A 20,872-nucleotide genomic window follows, 5' to 3' on the forward strand; every position below is an offset into this window, starting at 1 on the left:
TAGATCTTTCCTGCTTTCTCCTGTGGGCATTTAGTGCTATAAATTTCCCTTTAAACACTGCCTTAGCTGTACTCCTGCAGCTAGCTCAGTCTCTGCCCAAACAGCCGCCCAGTTTTGTGCTTGAAACCCAGGACCCCAGTAACGTAGGCACCCTAGGGAATCTACTGTTCTGTGGTTTGCGAAATCCGTGGGAAAAGCATAGTATCTGGGCTGGAATGCACTGTTCCTCACAGCTCAGTCCCTCATGGCTTCCCTTGGCTAGGGGAGGGAGTTGTCTGAACCCTTGCGTTTCCCAGGGTGAGGCGATGCCCCACCCTGCTTTGGCTAGCCCTCCGTGGGCTCCACCCACTGTCTAACCAGTCCCAGTGAGATTAGCCGGGTATCTCAGTTACAAATGCAGAAATCATCTGGCTTCTGCATTGATCCCAGTGCGAGCTGCAGACCGAAGCTGTTTCTATTCCACCATCTTTCCAGCCACCCACACTGATTTCTAAAGTAGTTGTTCCATACTATATTCCCTAGATAATCAAGAATTGTTATAAAGGGCCGGGCGTGGTGGCTCATGCCTGTAATCCCAGCACTTTGGGAGGCCGGGGTGGGCGGATGACGAGGTCAGGAGATCAAGACCATCCTGGCTACCTTGTCAGGTGTTTTGAAAAACTTTTAGCTTTTTAAACACATTCATGGTGATATATATCGATGAGTTTATTTTGTATTGCCCTGTTCAACAAGGTTGAACATCTTTTCATGGACTCATTAGTTACTTGTGTGTCTTCATTTGTGAAGTGTTTGCTCAAACACTTGGCCCATTTTTAAAACAACTTGTTAATCTTTCTATTATGAAGACATTTACATATGTGTGTATATATGTATATATACTGGATAAAAATCTTTTGTCTGATATGTGTATTACACATGTTTTTTCTAATCTCCTGTGATTGTCTTTTTTTTCCATCAGGTTCTTTTGGAGGGTAAAACTTTAAAAATTTTGACGTAGTTTGATCTATCAACTTTGTGTTTTATAATTCATGTTTGGTGTCCTATCTTCCAAAAATACCTTCTTTAAAATTACAAAGGTTTTTTTCTTTTGAGACAGGGTCTCAGTCTGTCACCCAGGCTGGAGTGCAGTGGTGCAATCTTGGCTCACTGCAACCTCCGCCTCCTGGTTAAAGCAATTCTCGTGCCTCAGCCTCTCAAGTAGCTGAGATTACAAGTGTGTGCCACTATGCTGGCTCATTTTCTTTCTTTCTTTTTCACTATGTTGGCCAGGCTGGTTTTGAACTCCTCACCTCAAATGATCCACCTGCCTTGGCCTCCTAATATGCTGGGATTACAGGCATGAGCCACCGTGCCCGACCTAAAATTATAAAGATATTTTTCTATGTGACCGTTTAGAAAATGAATAGTTTTAGCTTCTATACTTAATTAAGTCTGTGGTCCTTACTGAGTTAATTTTTGAGTGTAGTATAAAGTGAGTGTTAATGCTCATTCTTTTTCTATACAGATATATAGTTTTTAGTGTGATTTACTGAAAAGACATTATTTTTCCCCCATTGATTTGCCTTAGCACCTTGTCAATATATGGACTTACTATTCTTTTTCATTGATCTATGTGTTTATTTTTAACTAATACCATACCATACTGATTTCAGCAACTTTATAACAATTCTTTTTTTTGAGACGGAGTCTCGCTCTGTTGCCCAGGCTGGAGTGCAGTGGCACCATCTCGGCTCACTGCAAGCTCTGCCTCCCAAGTTCACGCCGTTCTCCTGCCTCAGCCTCCTAAGTAGCTGGGACTACAGGCACCCACCACCACGCCTGGCTAATTTTTTCATATTTTTAGTAGAGACGGCGTTTCACCGTGTTAGCCAGGATGGTCTCGATCTCCTGACGTCGTGATCCGCCCACCTCGGTCTCCCAAAGTGCTGGGATTACAGGCGTGAGCCACCACGCCCTGCCCTTTATAACAATTCTTCAAGTCAGGTAGTTTAATGCCTCTAATCTTTTGATTTTCTAGGCTTTGATTTTCCAAGTCTTTTGCATTTCCATTTACACTTTAGAATTAGCTTGTTAATTCGTACTAAAAAGAAGCATGCTGGCATTTTTATTAGGATTGCATCAAATCTATAGATCATTTCTGAGAAAATAGAAATCTTAATATTGAGTCATTTAATTCATAAACACAATGTAGCTTCCCATTTTTTAGGTCTTTAATTTCTTTCAGTAACGTTACATGGCTTTCAGTGAGGCAGTGTTGTTCCTTTGTTAAATTTATTACTAATTATTCACATTTTAAGTTTTGAATACAAAAATTACACATCGTGCTCCTTAAATTGTTTCAAATGTTGTAGAAATAACATTAAAATGAGAATTTCCTCTTTAATAGTGATTCCTAGAGGTTATCACTATTTTAATTTTGATATATATATAGACAAAATTGCATATATTATTTTTTTTTCCTTTTATTATGTGGTGGGATCTCAAGTGCCGAAGGTTGAGTTCATTACATTTATCAGTTCATGGCACCCTGTCCTCATTAATATGTACACAATCTCTCTCATCTTACATTAATTTATTTGTAACATTTCTTTCCTGTCTGTTTCTACTACCATTCCCCCTAAAGAAAACAATTATTATAAGTTTCATGTGTAACTTTTTATGGGCTCTTAATTTCTATTAGTATTGTTGTTTTAGGATATTTTATTCTATAAAATAGTATTACATTATAATCTTATTCAGTTTCTTACTTTTTTTCACTCAGCACACTACTTTTAAGAGCTATCATGTTACAATGTCTATATGTAGCCCATTTTTTCTAAAAACTGCATGTTTTTTGATGTTGTACATCCTCAACCTTTGCAAATCTGCTCTCCCATTGATGGACATCTGGGTTGCTTCTAATTCCCCATTACCATAAATTATGCCAAACAAGTGTTGTTATGGACCTGTGTAAGGATTTATTTAGGATATATACCTGGAAGCAAAATTGCTCAGGTCCAATATATGAGAGACTTAATTTGAATTTTTATACCCAGAATGTGCTCCAGAATGCTTCCATGACGCTCCACTCCTACCAGCGGGGCAGACGTGTTCCTGTCATTTCCTCAGCTGTCCCAATTCTTGGCACTACCCTGCTTTCTAATACTTACTACTCAAATAGAATACAATGTTACCTCACTTTTAAACTTTGGAGAAATTTTAAACCTATAAAAAATTTGTAAAAACAATACGGAAGCTTCTCTTTTATCCCTCACCTTGTTTCCCCTAATGTTACTATCTTACAAAATCATAACACTTCTCTCTTTATAAAATAGCCTAAATAGCTTGAGGTGGTTTTTTTTTTTTTTTCGCTTTTAGCTTTTTGGAACACTTTTTGCTCATATCTCTAGATCTACTTTCTTATGCCTGTGCTAGTGTATAATAAAACTATAATAATAATAATGACATTTAATAAGTACTACTTATGCCAAGGATTATTCTAGTCTTCAAAGGTATTATTGTGTTCAACCTTCACAATAAATCTTGTGAGGCAAATAATATTGATATTCCTATTTTAAAGATAAGGAAATTAAGGCACAGGTCCCTAATCAACTTATCTACAGTCACTAGCAAACTACTAGCTAACCTGGGACTCAAACTCAAGGCAGTTTGGCCCCCAAGTTTTCATTCTTTACCACTATGGTATTTTAAGGAAAAATTCGATATTATTTTATGAATATAGTTTTGCTTCTCTTTTTTTCAGTTGTAAAAGACCTATCACATCTGATATATCAAAATATATCAGTCAACCATTATGCAGAAAAGAGTTAACTTTTCATGTCTGTGTTGCACAACCCTGTATATTCCCAAGAAAGGCCTATATTCAGGACTGGCCCTTGGCAGGCTCCTGGAAGAGGAGCTCTAAGTTCTTGGAATATCGTGCCTAATAAAATGGTTTTTTTTTTTAATAATTTGTTTTATTGGGTCACACAATATAAATTTGATCAGATAGATTATGCTAACAAGGTGATTTATGGTGCCTATTTTTGCTCTGGTGGGCTGGGGTCTGAATAGCTGAGGTCAGTCACACAGGTGCAGTATGCCTACCTGACTGATCCCCCATAAAAACCCTCTACATCAAATTTGAGTGAACTTCCTGGTTGACATTATTCTGCATGTGTTATCATACCATTGATGGCACAATTAAGCACATCAATGTAACTCACTGGAAGAGAACACCTGGAAGCTTATTCCTGGTTTCTCCTAGACTCCTGGCACCTCATGCACTTTTTCCCTTTGTTCATTTTTAATATGATAACTTTTCAATACTAACATGGACACAAATATGCACTTACACACATTATGCCATGTCTTATATCTTTCTTGAGTTGACATTCTATGAGATAATATTATCACATCAACACATGAGTTAAAATTGTCCTATTATCCATACCTTTCAATGCTGTCCATGTTGTTAAATTATAGCAGCTTTCTATTTTGATTTATAAATGGACAGGAATATATCAGTAAGACACTACCAGAGTAGTGCAGTGAATATGCATGTATTCTTACATGTTTACAGAGAGAGATAGGAAAAGAAAAGGAAAGGAATGGGATGGAAAGAAAAGAAAGAAAAGGAAAGAAATAAATAACTGAAAGAAAAGAAAATGAAAGAATAAGAAAGGAAAGGGAAGGAATTCCAGCCTTTCCCTAAAGAAACATGACACAACTTGAGACCAAAAGTCACAGCATTATAAACAGAATCCCTACTTTTGTAACTCTTTGTTTGATTTTTACCCTCAGAAGGAAGATTACAAAAAACATTGCAACTGAAATTCATACTTCATGATAATGGTTGAAGCAATAACCATTAATAGTTCATAAGATTTGAGTCCAATAACTTTTAAAGGCATAATTCTTTATGAGCATATTTTATTTCCCTTTATGCACAGCTCCAGGCTCCTTTTCCTACTTCCCTGTTTCTAAAAGGTATCCACTATAAATTTCTGAAAAATTATGTTTTTCCCTTTGACATCTAAAACTTCCCGATATAATGTGAAATCGTTCTTCAAAGTAGTTTTAGCAATTTACACCCTTACCAACCTTGTATATGAGCTCTCAGAGCTTTACATACTTATCCAACGAGTTACTACTCTAAGGATACTGACAGATACATCACACTCTACTTTTAATTTGCTTTTTCTATCTTATTAGACATTTTTGTTTATGTGTTTACTAGGCATTTGGATTTGTTTGCACACTTTTGCTCATTTCCATTTTGGCCATTTTCTTTTTCTTATTTTTAAGGGAATTATGTGTCTCTTTAGAATACTAAACTGTGCCACTTAATAGAAGTGGCAGATATCCCTTTCCCTTCTGTAGCCTGATTTTTCATTCATTCTGTGGTTTCCTTTGATGTGAAGATGCTCTAATTTTAGATTGCGGAATTATGAAAATAAGTCTTTCTCTTTATGCTAAAGTCTTTTTTAGTTCTTTTGTTAAGGAATGTTTTCCACTCCTAAGGACATAAAGATAATCACTGTCAGGCCTCTGAGCCCAAGCCAAGCCATCGCATCCCCTGTGACTTGCACGTATACGCCCAGATGGCCTGAAGTAAGTGAAGAATCACAAAAGAAGTGAGCATGCCCTGCCCCACCTTAACTGATGACATTCCACCACAAAAGAAGTGTAAATGGCCTGTCCTTGCCTTAAGTGATGACATTACCTTGTGAAAGTCCTTTTCCTGGCTCATCCTGGCTCAAAAATCACCCATACTGAGCACCTTGCGACCCCCACTCCTGCCCGCCAGAGAACAAACCCCCTTTGACTGTAATTTTCCTTTACCTACCCAAATCCTATAAAACGGCCCTACCCTTATCTCTCTTCGCTGACTCTCTTTTCAGACTCAGCCCGCCTGCACCCAGGTGATTAAAAGCTTTATTGCTCACACAAAGCCTGTTTGGTGGTCTCTTCACATGGACGCGCATGAAAATCACTTTATAGGTACTTTAAGAAGTTTTACAGCTTTGATTTTAATATTTCAATCTTTAATCCACCTGAAACTCATTTTTAGATACACTCATAGTGAGAAATATTTCAATCTATTTATTTTTCTTTTCTTAATGTGGAAAACCAATTGCCCCAGTGCCATTTACTGACTTGCAATGTGTGTGTGTGTTTGTCTGTGTGTGTGTGTATATATATATATATATATACACAGATCTCTTTGGTGTCCTCTCTTTTTGTCTATTCATCTACCTGTCTGTTCCTGTGCTAACACTATACTGTCTTATTTCCTATACATTGTAAATCTTGCTATTAGAACAAATCTCTGAATTTTATTCCTGTTTTTTTACTTTTTGTTTTTGTTATCTTGCACTCTTCCCCCTTTGCATAAATGTGAGAATTGGTGCAATAAATTTTTTTATAAATTAAAAGTATCTTTTAATTAAAATTTCATTGACTCTATATGTTAGCAAAAAAATAAAGTTACTGAAGATAACTCCTCAACCATTATCAAGGTAAATATCCATGTTTATTTAGATCTTCTCTAATGTATTTCAGTAAAGTTTTATAATATTCTGTGTTCTATTAGATTTACATCTGGACATTATTACTTTGGTAGTTATCAAAATTATATTTTCCAAACTACATTTTACTCTTTGTTGCTGGTATATAGAAATAAATTTGATACCTGGGCCAAGGGATTTTCTAAATTATCTCATTTTTCTAATGTTTTATTTGCAGATTCTTAGGGATTTTTTTTTTTTTTTTTTTCGAGAGGGAGTCTCACTCTGTGGCCCAGGCTGGAGTGCAGTGGTGCGATCTCAGCTCACTGCAAGCTCCGCCTTCCAGGTTCATGCCATTCTCCTGCCTCAGCCTCCAGAGTAGCTGGGACCACAGGCGCCTGCCACCACGCCCGGCTAATTTTTTTGTATTTTTAGTAGAGACGGGGTTTCACTGTGTTAGCCAGGATGGTCTCGATCTCCTGACCTCGTAATCCACCCGCCTTGGCCTCCCAAAGTGCTGGGATTACAGGCGTGAGCCACTGAGCCTGGCCAGGGATTTTTTAAGTAGGGAAATATAGCTCCTATAATTAAGGAAAGTTTTTAAACTTCCATTCTAGTTCCTATAAATTTTCTTTATCTTAATGCACTAGCTAAAACAATCAAAACAGTGTGGAATTAAAGTGATAACAAGTGGCAGTCATGTCTTGTTCTCACTGAGTACGTGTTTTGACCTAGGTTTTAGATGGACAAGTGTTTCATTTATCTATTTTTGTATAAGGAGACGCCCCAAAACAGTGACTTCAAACAATAACTATTTAACTTATTTACTTTAGCAGAGCTTGGTAAAGATAGCTTGCCACTGTTCCAATAAAATTAGTATTAGGTTTTGCCTAGAAGTCCAGCTAGAGCTGTTGGCTGGTCCTCCATATGGTTCTCCGTATGACCTTTCTACATGGCTAGGTTGGGCTCCTCACAAAATGATGGCTAGGTTCCAAGGATAATCTGAAGAACAGGTGTTTGAAGAATATAAGCCACAGGTGCAACCATTTATCAAGCCTCTGCTTAGATCTGTCACATTGGTCAAATTTATCACATGGCCAACTGTGGAGTAAGTCATTGTGAAACAAAGGTGAGTACTGAGGGCATGGTTCATTGAGCCCATTGAAGTACTAATCTACCCCAGGAGCCTTTATTAAATTGACGAAGTCCCTTCTTATTTCAGGTCTGCTAAACTTTTCATCATAAATATATGCTGACTTGTATGCAATGTTTCTTTTTCTTATGTCTATTAAGACCATCATACAGTTTTAATTCTTTTATTCATCATTTATTCATGTGAATTTATTGGAACTCCAACTGAAAATCCAGAAGTGATGAATTAGACAAAGTTTTCATATTCATGAAGTACAATCTATAGTGGTAGAGAAATCACTAACAAATAAACATGTAAGCATGAACCAGGTTAGATGGCAACACACATTACAGAGGTAAAGAAAGCAAGGCAAGTGACATAGTGCAGGAAACAAACTATTTTATATTGTAAAGTTTTCACTAACAGCACCACATGTAAAAATAAAGCTTAAATACAGTTAGCTAATTGAGTATCTGAGGAAAAACATTCCAAGCAGAGAAACCAATGCAAAGTCCAGAGACAGGAGCATTCTTAGAATGTGTAATTAATAGCAAGGAAGCCAGTATATTTTTTTAAATTGTTCTTCACCGTTACTAAATTATATTCACTATTTTTTCAAACCTATTGGCATAACGTTTCATAATTTATTCTTTTATCTTATTTTTGCGGTTACCTGAAGTTGTGTTTCCTTTCAATCCGTAATATTATTAATTTGTGCATTATCAGCTATTATTCTTAAAAGATTTTGCCAGAAATTTGACATTTTAGTATCTTTCCCTCTATTGTTCTTAATTTCAATAACTCTTGCTCTTATCGTAACACTGTATCATTTCTTCCACTTATTTTGAAATTTTTCCATTTTGTATTTGTAATTTTTCACATTAGAGACTTAGCTAGTTAATATTTATTTTTTTCTTTTTTAATGTAAGTATTTATGGCTAAAATTATCATTAAAATCAGTTTAGCATATTTGTCATAAATTTGGTGATGTTTATATATGGTGATGTTATATTTCTTGATACTTGATTCTATGCCATAGATCTAGTTAGTTATCATAGCTTTGTAAGTTTTGATATCCAGTGGTATGAATTCTCCAGCTTGGTTTTTCTTCATGTCATTGTGGCTTTTGGTTGCATGCATTTAGATATTAATAGAATCATTTTGTGAATTTCCATAAAGCCAAAAACCTGCTTGCATTTTACTGAGAATCACAATGAATTTAAAGATAAATTTGGGAAGAATTGACTTCTTAGCAATATTGAAACTTCCACTTTATAAAAATGTAATATTCCTTGATTTATTTGTCTATTTAAAATTTTTTTTAGCAATCGTTTGTAGTTTTCAATGTAGAGATTTTGCCAATATTTAATTAAATTTGTTCCTAAATATGGGGAGCCTTTTGATGCTACTAAAATTTTATGGCCTTTGTATTTTATTTAGTTTACTATTTAATTCTAATAGTTTGGGTATATTTCCTTTCCAAATCTTTATGTACCCAACCACATCATCTATTTTCAAATTTTATACCTTCTTTGTCGTTTTCCTGGCTCTATTGGGCTACTGAGCAGAAATATTGATAGTAGTCATTCTTATCTTATTTCTTAACCTATAGTGGAAATTTAAAGTATTTCATCAAGTATGATATATACTGTAGCTTTTATGTAGAGTCTTTTCATCAGATCAAACATTCCCTTTTCATCTGAGTATGCTCAGTAATTCAGCGATTTTATCTTTAGTAAATGTTAAATTTTTTCAAATGTTTTGCTGTATCTATTGGAATGGTTAAAGTTATTTTTCATCTGTGTATATGTCTGTGTGTGTGTGTGTGTGTGTGTATAATGTCTTCGTTTAATTTTGTTACCAAGTTGATACTGGCCTCATAAGACAGATTGGAAGTGTTTCTTCTTCCCTATTTCCTGGACAATTTTGTGTAATAAAATTTTATTTATTTATTTATTTTTAAGCATTTTATTTTGACATAATTTCAAGTTTACATAGAGATTATCAGAATAGAATGAATAATACTCATATATCCTTTACCCAGATTCACAAATTATTAACATTTTTGCCCTAGTTGCTTTATCATTTACTCTTTTAATAAACTTTTTTTTAACCTTTTGAACAATGTGTATTTCCTAAGAACAGACATTCTCTTGCATAACTAGTGAAATGACCAATATAAAAAAATACCTTTTATACAATAATATTATGTCATCTAGAGCCAATATTCAAATTTAATCCATTATCCAAATGATATCCTATATTGATTTTATTTCCTGGTCTAAAATTCAACTCAGGAATAAAAATTTCACTTAGTGGTCATGTCCCTTGAGGGTCTTTTAATCTGGATTAGCTCCTCAGTCTTTTCTCTTATAACATTGGCAGCTTGGAGTTCCTGTTATTTTGTAGAATGTCACTCAGTTTGGGTCTGATATTTCCTCTGATTAGATCTAGGTCATAAATGTCATACAGGAAAACAGACATGAGATTGTCTTCTCAGCACATTACATCGGAAGGCACATGATGTTGATCTGTCCCATTACTGGTGATATTGGCTATAATCAGTTGGCTAAAATGGTTCTGCCAGGTTTCTCCATTATAAATTTACTATTTTCCCCTTAGTAATTTATGAGTAATTTGTGGAGAGGTACTTTGACAATACATAAATATTCTTTATTCCCCAAACTTTGACCTACTCATTTAAGTATTCACTGATAATTTTTGCTTAAATTTTTGCTTATAATTTTTATTACAATTGTAGCAAAATGGTGATTTTCTAAGTCTACCATCTCTTCCACATTTATTGGTTGATGTTCTACTTAAAGATATTAAATCCCCTGCTATTAAACAATTTTTTAAATTTATTTGTTATTTCAGTGGGTTTTTGGGGAACAGATGGTGTTTGGTTACATGAATAAGGTCTTTAGTGGTGATTTCTGAGATTTTGGTAAACTCATCACCCAAGCAGTGTACACTGTACCCAACACCCAATGTGTAGTATTTTATCCCTCACCATGCTCCCACCCTTTCCCCTGAGTCCTCAAAATCCACTGTGTCATTCTTAGGCCTTTGCATCCTCATAGCTTAGCTCCCACTTATGAATGAGAACATGCGATGTTTGGTTTTCCATTCCTGAGTTACTGCACTTAGAATAATGGTCTCCAATTCCATCTTGCTTGCTGTGAATGCCATTATTTTGTTCCTTTTAATGGCTGAATAGTACTCCATGGTGTATATGTATACATCTCCCACATGTTCTTTATCCACTCATTGATTGATGGGCATTTGGACTGGTTACATATTTTTGCAGTTGCAAATTGTGCTGCTATAAACATGTGTGTGCAAGGAATCTTTTTCATATAATGACTTCTTTTCCTCTGGGTAGATACCTAGTAGTGGGATTGCTAGATCAACTGGTAGATCTGCTTTTAGTTCTTTAAGGAATCTCCACATTGTTTTCCATAATGGTTGTACTAGTTTACATTCCCACCAACAGTGTTAAAGTGTTCCCTTTTCACCACATCCATGCCAACATCTATTATTTTTTGAATTTTTGATTATGGTCATTCTTGCAGGAGTAACGTGGTATCACACTGTGGTTTTGATTTACATTTCCCTGATCATTAGTGATGTTGAGCATTTTTCCATATGCTTATCGGCCATTTATATATCTTCTTTTGAGAGTTGTCTATTCATGTCCTTAGCCCACTTTTTGATAGGATTCTTTGTTTTTTCTTGCTGATTTGTTTGGGTTCTTCGTAGATTCTGGATATTAGTCCTTTGTCAGATGTATAGATTGTGAATATTTTCTCCCACTCTGTAGGTTGCCTGTTAACTGCTGATTATTTCATTTGCTGTGCAGAAGCTTTTTAGTCCTATCTGTTTATCCTTGTTTTTGTCGCATTTGCTTTTGGGTTCTTGGTCATGAAATCTTTGCCTAAGCCAATATCTAGAAGGGTTTTTCTGATGTCATGAGTTTTTATGGTTTCAGGTCTTAGATTTAAGTATTTGACTCATTTTCAGTTGATTTTTGTATAAGGTGAGAGATGATGATCCACTTTCATTTTCCTACATGGGGCTTGCCAATTATCCCAGCACCATTTGTTGAACAGGGTGTCTTTTCCCCACTTCATGTTTTTCTTTGCTTTGTTGAAGATCAGTTGGCTGTAAGTATTTGGTTTTATTTTTGGGTTATTTATTCTGTTCCATTAGTCTATGTGCCTATTTTTAGATCAGTACTGTGCTGTTTTGGTGACTATGGCTTTACAGTATAGTTTGAAGTTGGATGATGTGATGCCTCCAGATTTGTTCTGTTTGCTTAGTCTTGCTTTGACTATGCAGGCTCTTTTTTGGTTCCATATCAATTTTAGAATTGTTTTTCTAATTCTGTGAAGAATGGTGGGGGTATTTTGATGGGAATTGCATTGAATTTGTAGATTGCTTTTGGCAGTATGGTCATTTTCAAAATGTTGATTCTACCCATCCATGAGCATAGGATGTGTTTCCATTTGTTTGTGTTGTCTATGATTTCTTTGTAATAAAATTTTAAATAAAACATTAATGGACATAATATGTAGCACCATTAAGTGTCTATTTTTGAGTCACTCTGCTAAGCACTTTACAGAATTATTTATTCAATATGCTCATTTTACAGATGCAGAAAGATTAAGCGACTAAAGTCACCTCACAAAGGATAAATGGTAGCACTAGAATTAAACCCAAGCAATCTGACTGTAGTTGTTATGTACTTATATATGATACAGTATGCCTTCTATTATTAAGTATAAAAAATAACAAATGATAAATTCCTCATGTTGGCTAGACTGAGGGAGAACAATACTGGAAGCAATATAATATTTTACAATAATTTTAGAAAGGAATTTATCAATATTTAAATGCATACAGTTTTAGAAATAAACTTAAACTGAATAATCTTATATTCTTTAATTTTATTTTAAGGAAAAAATCAACTGCAGAAAATGCAATATTTATAAAGATGATTATGCTATCACTTAGTTGTTATGTTATTCATAATTAAGAAAAAATATTAATAGAGCTATTTAACCTGTTTTGTTAATGTGATAATCATTACAGAAAACATTGACTAATGCTGCTTATAATAATGAAAAACTGGAAAAGTGACTGGTATGCAATAGGCAATCAATAAATATTTGTTAAATAAATAAAGAAAATTTTTCTGCAAATTGTGAATTGTTATCTGAGCAGAATGCTATGTAGCCTTTAGAAAAATAATGTATATCCACATAGCTTCAGAGGATTTTTTTGTAACTAATTATATTATTATTAAAAATACTAAAATGTGTATACAAGATGGTGAGACAACTCCAAAATACAAAACAACATTATGGACTTACCTTTATTTCTAAGTACTTACAAAGTTGTTGCAAAAATTTTAATATACATATTAATGGATTTAGCTATCATATGAGATTTGCAGATATAGTTGCTAGATTTGTTTTTGAATATTTCAGTAGATATTTCTGATTGTTAGAGATCGTAATTTATGACCAAAATAGCTGTTCTAAATCTAATTTTGACACAAAGGTTCAAATTTGTAGCATAAAAAAAATGTTAAGTACTGACTTCTAGTTTTCCAGGAGGTCTGGCATTAGAGATCCATTAATTTTTTAAAGGGTTAAATATTTCTGTTTCTTTTTTGGAAATATGTGATTTAGAGTGCATTGATTCTCCAAGTTTGGCTCTTGGACTAGCAGCAGCAGTACCTGGGTGCTTGTTAAGCATTCAAATTCATGAGTGCCATTCCAGACCTACTGAATCAGAATTCATGAGTTTGAGGCTTAGACTTAGGTCCTTATGTTTTAACAAGATCTTCAGGCAACTCAAATGTCTGCTAAAATTTGAGAACCAATGCTAAGGACGACAAAACCTCATAACTTACTAAACTATTTCCCTTCTATATGAAGCTTTTAAGGGCTCCAAATTCCAGGTGCTAGAAGAGTATGAAATTGAAATATTTTTATCATATAGTCCAGACTTCCGGTATGAAAGATGTAAAATAAAAAAATCCTGAATCTTCTAAGGAAACAATATGTTTAAAAATATCTGAGAGTAGATTTGAGAGTTTTAAAAAAGAACTATTTTTAAAGACATAAAGTAGAGCTATGAGCTCACCAAAGTCCACTGAAGTTCGCCAAAGAGCTGAGTTACTTCAGCTCTCATGAGACCAGTAATTTTTGCTTGACAAAGGTATTTGGCAAGAAAATAATTCCACAATAACACAATTAAAGATACCTAGAACATTGAAAAAATTCTCAAATTAAGATAATATGGCTTAATTCCCAAGAACTTATTTCATCTCTTTTGTTACTAATCTAGAAGGTCAGGAGTGTGGTAAAGGCAGTGTCTGATAAGGTTATGAGCTTCCAAAGAGTTTCTACATTTTTAGTGCAGACACTCTCCCTTTGGGGCAAAGTACATTTCCTCCCATCCCCATTAAAAAGAAAACAGTTAAACTAAGTCATCAGAATGAGATATTTTGATTCTAGCAATTTACACTCAAGGCTTTATGCTGAGTTGTCTTGTTCTAATCAAGCATGAAGGTGTCAAGCACAAAGCACGTGGCAAAGGAAAGATGCTCCCGCCTCATTCTGAAAACAAATACTGACAACCAACCCCACCCTCTTACCATTTCAGGCCAACCCATCTTATGATACTGGGACCAACTTGAAATAATTTAGAGGTATATTTAGGTTTCCCTCTCCCTTACTTCAGTGAAAGATCATTTTAGAATAACTTTATTCCTTTCCTAAGGGAAAGACAAAAAAGTTTCTACCCCATCAGAACATACGGGGAGAGAAAACACACAGGCCCAGAGGTGGGAAGGTGTGTAACAGTCCATAACCCATTACACAACGATGCAACCAAAGGCTAAACCATGAGTTGAATACAGTTTTAATATTAAAAATAGGAACTAGGTATCATCCAAATGAACCACTGGAAAAAATATTACCATTACTTTAAAAAACACATTCCAATATTGGAAATAATCTGAAAACACTTTCCAGTAGTAACAATCCTCCTTAATATGAGGGACAAAAAAAAAGAAAAGACCAGGCTTTGACCAAGTCCTTAGAGCATATTTCCATTTCATGATTTATATTCAGGAATCAAGCAACAAAGCTGGACAGTTGCCTCTGTAACACTGTGTCCAATAGTGGTGCCCCAGATAGTTTAAGTGCCACTCCTCATTAGATGTTATACTTCAGCAATACTTTCAATTTTAAGTCTGTACTTTAAGAGGGACCCACAGGCACACAGCACCAGGCAGAGCAGTGTAAGACTGGAAAAGAAGACTGAACTTTTGATTGGTCACTCACATGTTCTCTAGCGAGATATAGAATTACATTTACACTCTTTCCTTGCATTTCTTCTATATTAATGATCCCTCTTGCAAGAGGTGTAGGAGAAAGAGTGCTGCGTCAGTACAAGAAGAAGACTTTTTGGTCAAAAGTTGATACCGTTTAAATTCCCTCTCCCAACCCTTCATGCAAAAAAAAAAGGTTACTTCTGAATTAAGGTCTGTATTTAGTAACCAACATTGACTGGACAGAACATACGTGACTTGGATTCCAAATAAATGAGCTTGCTCTTTTTTGGGTTTGTACTGTGCAGCTCTTGCTATCAGGAGGCATCTGTAGGATTTTGATCTCCAAGGAATTGTGGGTGAGTCACATAGTTTTGCTTAGAAGTAGGCAAAAATTAGCTGGGTGTGGTGGTGGGCACCTGTAATCCCAGCTACTCAGGAGGCTGAGGCAGGGAGAATCTCTTGAACCCGGGAGGCAGAGGTTGCACTGAGCCGAGATCATGCCATTGCACTCCAGCCTGGGTGACACAGTGAGACTCTGTCTTGGGAAAAAAAAAAATAAAAGAAGTAGGCAGAGTCAAAAAAGCAGCTTCAAATAATTAATTCCTTTGTCCATATGAGTTAAATACAAATGTACATATTTTAGGTTTTTAAAAAACAATGGAATATGGGAATCAATTTTTTAAAAATTATTTTTTGCTTTCTTTCTTCCTCCCAGATGCCTTCTGATTGACCTAGTACACTGGGTTAAAAGGGAATTCAAAAACATTAAAAAAAAAGTTCACTGGTTTTGATTCATCTCACTCTTTCGGCCTGGAGATTAGGCCAAACATCAAGCATGTTGGGAGGGCAACAATTTAAAGCAACATTATTGACTGTAAAGCATTTGCCAGGAATTTACAGTACAAAACGACAGATAACAATTACTGTCATAACACAAGAGAATGGTAAGCAGCTTTGTGTGGTATGAAAGTTAAACAGCTCTCAGGGGTTGTCCATTCCTGCAAAACTTTATGTATTAAGGTGGGCAGAAGGCAATACCTTTACACACTACAGATGATCCATAGAAAATTAAGCTCCAGAACTGCTCACATTACCAAAGCTGGTACTGGCTAATACTATGAAATGCGAATCTGTGCTTTATGCATGTACTACTCAACAATACTACCACTCAACAGAATCCCCACACTGCAAGGTGCAAGGTAGATTAATCTTTGCCCTCTTTTGGAGAGCTTGAAAAATTCCTTAAACTTTTAGAAAGAGTGAAGAAGCAAAATAAAAGAGCTTCTCAAAAAAAAAAATCTTGAATTATCAATTTTTGACGCTTTCTTGCTCTCTCTGGTAAGCCTCCTCCAGGGGTACTAGATGAGACAGTGTGGGAGCAAACAGGACATCCCAGATTTCTGTGTCCCTTTCCTAACAAAGGGTACCACAGAAACCTGCTTTCTACAGCAAGAGGCCAAAGTACTTTCTAGAATTTAGTGCTGAGTAAACTCAGCCCCTTCATCTTTAGCTGCTCCCATAATCACTCTAATCCCCTTAATCCCATCAACCTTCATCATATATATGTATATATATATATATATACACTTATTTACAAGGTTTATAAAAGTATACACACTCAATTTTCAATGCAACACACTCTGCCACAAAAGAAATAGGGTCAAGGTTCTGACATGTCTACAAGTCAAGTGCCATATTGTTACTGGAGACGTACGTAAACTTGTCTTTAGTGTTTGCTATAGAGCACAAAGTCTTGTCATATGGCTCCTGCAATGATAGACTGCTTTTCCTTTGGGAGCATTGATGTTTTATCTACTCAGACCAGAATAAATTTTTACTTGGAATTATTATTATTTTGAGACGGAGTCTTGCTCTGTTGCCCAGGCTGGAGTGCAATGGCACGATCTCAGTTCACCGCAATTTCCACCTCCCAGGTTCAAGCAATTCTCTTGCCTCAGCCTCCCAAGTAGCTGGGATTACAGGCACCCACCACCACGCCCGGCTAATTTTTTTGTATTTTTAGTAAAGACAGGGTTTCACTGTGTTGGTCAGGCTGGTCTCAAGCTCCTGACTTCAGATAATCTATCTGCCTTGGCCTCCCAAAGTGCTGGGATTACAGGCATGAGCCACCATGCCCTGCTGGGATTTTTTTAATACATGTGTTTACAGTGTGGATGAACTGCAGCTGCATATCAACTCCTCCATATAAAGAAAAAGAAAATGGTGTTTAACTGACTAATAAGTTTCATCTACCAGCTCTGGGCTTCAGTATTGGGTAGAAAGAAAAGAGAAAGACTTCACTCTAAAACCAAAATGAAAAGACAAAAATTTTTTAAAGAATAAAGGAAAGAAAGAGTACTATTGTTGATTCTTTGATCTGTGTCTAAAAGATGATATTCTGACTATCTCAGAGCATACAGCATTTAACACAAATGAGTAATAAGCTCTTCAGGCTTAAAAAAAATGGATGACTAGGGAGAAGTTGAAATGTCCTTGAGAGTCAGATGTTGGAGAATTTTGAAATAATAGACAAGCTTTTGTGTTCATTAAGATTCTTCTCTTTTTAGGGTTTCTCCCCTTCTTTCTTTTCCTTTCCTGTCCCCTTTCCCCAGAAAACATTTTTTTAAAACCAGCAGTTAGTGCAACTAATGTTCACTTAGCATACAGTGCAAACAGATGAAACAAAAAAAAGGAATATTCCTTCTTTTCAGTTTTTTCTCTTCACCAGTTAAAAAAAGAAAAAAAAATTCTGAACTCTTTTAAGTCTTCATAGTTCTGAAATAAAAGATGAAAAACCCACAAAGAGAAGAGCACCCCTCTCTAAAAAATGGCATGTCATAGATCCAAACAAGGCTTCCACAGTTTGTCAAAGAGTGCTTGTTAAGGCTTCTCATTTTCTACAGCCTTGCTGTGGAATTCTGCCACATGCAGGCTCTTGTCAGTGTTGCTTGGAATAGGTTTAGTTTCTGTTCCCAGCTGCTCCTCAATACTTTTCAGGTTGAAGTGATCACCCTATGTGATCAAGTTGACGGCTAAGCCAAAATGGCCAAAGTGACCTGGTCTTCCAATATGACGGAGATAGGTCTCTTCTAGCTTCGAAAAGTCAAAGTTTATTACCACATTCACAGCTTGTATATCAATACCTCAGGTAAACAGTTCAGTGCAAATGAGAATAAGCCATTTCAGAAATAATAAAATACACAATTTTGACATTCTTGCCTCATTTTAGCATGAATATAGAAACACAAATAACCCAGTTGAGAAATTTTGGCTGGCCATTCAACTTGCTGAGAGCAGTTAAAGAAAATGATCGTCTGGTTTAGCTGAAGCCTGGAGAAAAGCGTGGTGAGGCCGTGTACTTTTTCGTGCTCAGTTACATATGCGTAATACTAGGTTATGTCCTTCAGAGTTAGTTTTTCCATCAGGTTAGTCTCAGGGTTTCTGCAAATGGGAATTCATGAACTTCTGTATACTAAGAGGGAAAGTAGCAGAATACAGTAAAATCTGCCTGTCTTCAGGTAGCATGAGAATAATATCTTCCATTAACTGCACAAAATCCTGTGACAGCAACTTATCTGCCTCATCCAATACTGTCACCTGGACATGACTGAACTTTGCTACTCCTTTCTTAATAAGATTCAGGATTCTCCCAGGGGCAGCAATCACCATGTGCACTGTATCATCAAGCCTCAGTACGTCATCTCCTGAATTGGTTCCTCCTGTGGTCGTAATCACTTTGACTCCTCCCATGTGTTTGCTGACCTGGATGCAAATTTGACTGACCTGTAGAGCAGGTCCTCCTGTGGGAACAATCACCATTGTTTGTATAGTGTCCTTCTTCAGGTCTAGCCTTTTAAGTGGGGGAAGTCATGGGCACTGCTCTTGCCTGTTCCATTTTTTGCTCTAGCTAAGATATCCCTACCAGATAAAGCAATGGGAATGCTCTCTTCTTGAAAAGGAGATGGCTTTTTCCATCCCATTTCAAAAATTCTCATCAGTAACTCCCGCTTCAAACAGTAATCTTCAAATTAATTTCCTCTTGTGGAGGTCACATCCAACGTTTTGATTCTTAGATCCTTTGGAAGGAGTTTTAAAGTCTTCTTCCAGTTATCACCAGGCTTAATAGTGGTGGTCATACTCTGCGCTTGCGGCTGAGTGCTATTATTGTGTTGGTGTTTTTCAGCTGGTTCATCTGTTGCTGCGTCTGTGTGGCCTCTCCTCTAGGGCCACCATGGGGTTTCACGGGACCCCTCAGCTGACCATTTTGACTGTCATTTTGACCCATTATAACAGCGTTCTCTGTTCTGGTTGTGCTCATGCTGTGTTAATTGCAAAGGTGTCTTTCAAACTTCAAAACGTTTGAAAGTCAGTAGAGAAACTGTAATAATAGTTTATTAGGCTGTCCAAAGTGAAGAGATAAATATAGGTCTTGCTCAATAATTGAGTTCTTTTATTATAATGCAGGCAAGCACCCGTAAGTCTCTGAATGGTAAGCAGCAGTAACTTGCTTTCTTGTACTGAATCAACTTTTAATTTTTAAAAGGCCCTCTTACCAGCTTCAATTATAGCTGAATTCACTCACTTCAATCACTGAGGCCACTCCTGTGCTGGACATTCTTGGTCCTTTATTGTTGACTGGAAGCTCCCAAAATAGTGCCACTCCTTCCTCTTTGGACACCTCAACCTGCACCTCCAGATATAATTTCTAAGATCAATTACTGAGACACACAAAGAAAGCTGGTGAGATTTTACATGGTTTAGAATAAAGTCCAAAGAGGCTGTTTGATATAGTGGTTTTTCCTACTTCTTTCTAGAACTCACAGATGAAAAAGAAAAATGCAGAAATATGAGACTCATTACCAAGTGACTCGTCAACACTCACATACTGATGTGTATTTTGTTTTGTTTGTTTAGAGATAGTCTTGCTATGTTGCCCAGGCTGGAGTGCAGTGGTGATTCACAGATGTGATCATGGTTCACTACAGCCTCAAACTCCTGGGCTCACCCTCCCACCTCAGCATACTGCGGAGCTAGGACTGCTGGCATGTGCCATCATACCCAGTTAAATTATATGTATTTTAATTAGGGTAGAACCCTTAGTTATTTCCAAAGCTATTTCTTATACTGTATTTAAAACTTAAACTTAATTCTAAAGAAAAGATAATGAATAAATGAATCCCTTTTTTTTGTTGAGATGGAGTCTCACTCTGTCACCAGCCTAGAGTGCAGTGGTGCGATCTCGGCTCACTGCAACCTCCGCCTCCCGGATTCAAGTGATTCTCCTGCCTCAGCCTTCCGAGTAGCTGGGACTACAGGACCACGCACCACTACGCCCAGCTAATTTTTGAATTTTTAGTAAAGATGGTGTTTCACCATGTTGGCCAGGATGGTCTCGATCTCCTGACCTTTTGATCTGTCTGCCTCAGCCTCCCAAAGTGGTTGGATTACAGGCGTGAGCCACCGTGCCCGGCCATAACTTATTTTTAATATCTCTTGACTGCAGCTGCTACCACAATTTGCATCTTCAAACTGGTTATGGAGGTTCAAGATGGCTGACTGGAAGCAGCTAGAGTATGCCACTCTCAAAGAGAGAAAAGAAAGTGGCAAGTAAATAGTAGCTCTTCAGGTGAATTCTCTAAGAAAGCATGTCAAGATTCACCACGGAAGTGAGGGGGCTCACGAAGACCTCAGCACATTTTACCAGGAGCTTCTCCTAGCCACACCCATCAGGGCTGGTGCCTGCACCTGTCATTGAGATATTCGTGGGAAAGCCATGGTTCCAGCTCTGCCCAGGTATATCCCACCACCCTCACAAATTAGGAAGCTCAGAACACTGGGCACCCCACTGTCCAGTCCTTCACCTGAAACAACAGAGAGCACCTCACAGTAAATAAAGGTCAGCTC

General features: G+C 36.5%; 1 pseudogene; it reads right to left on the reverse strand.

The window, feature by feature from the left end:
- Positions 1 to 17,848: 17,848 nt before the first annotated feature.
- Positions 17,849 to 19,286, reverse strand: LOC100447926 (probable ATP-dependent RNA helicase DDX6; annotated as a pseudogene).
- Positions 19,287 to 20,872: the final 1,586 nt, after the last annotated feature.

The sequence above is a fragment of the Pongo abelii genome, chromosome 5 (assembly GCF_028885655.2).
Source record: "Pongo abelii isolate AG06213 chromosome 5, NHGRI_mPonAbe1-v2.0_pri, whole genome shotgun sequence".
NCBI lineage: Eukaryota > Metazoa > Chordata > Mammalia > Primates > Hominidae > Pongo > Pongo abelii.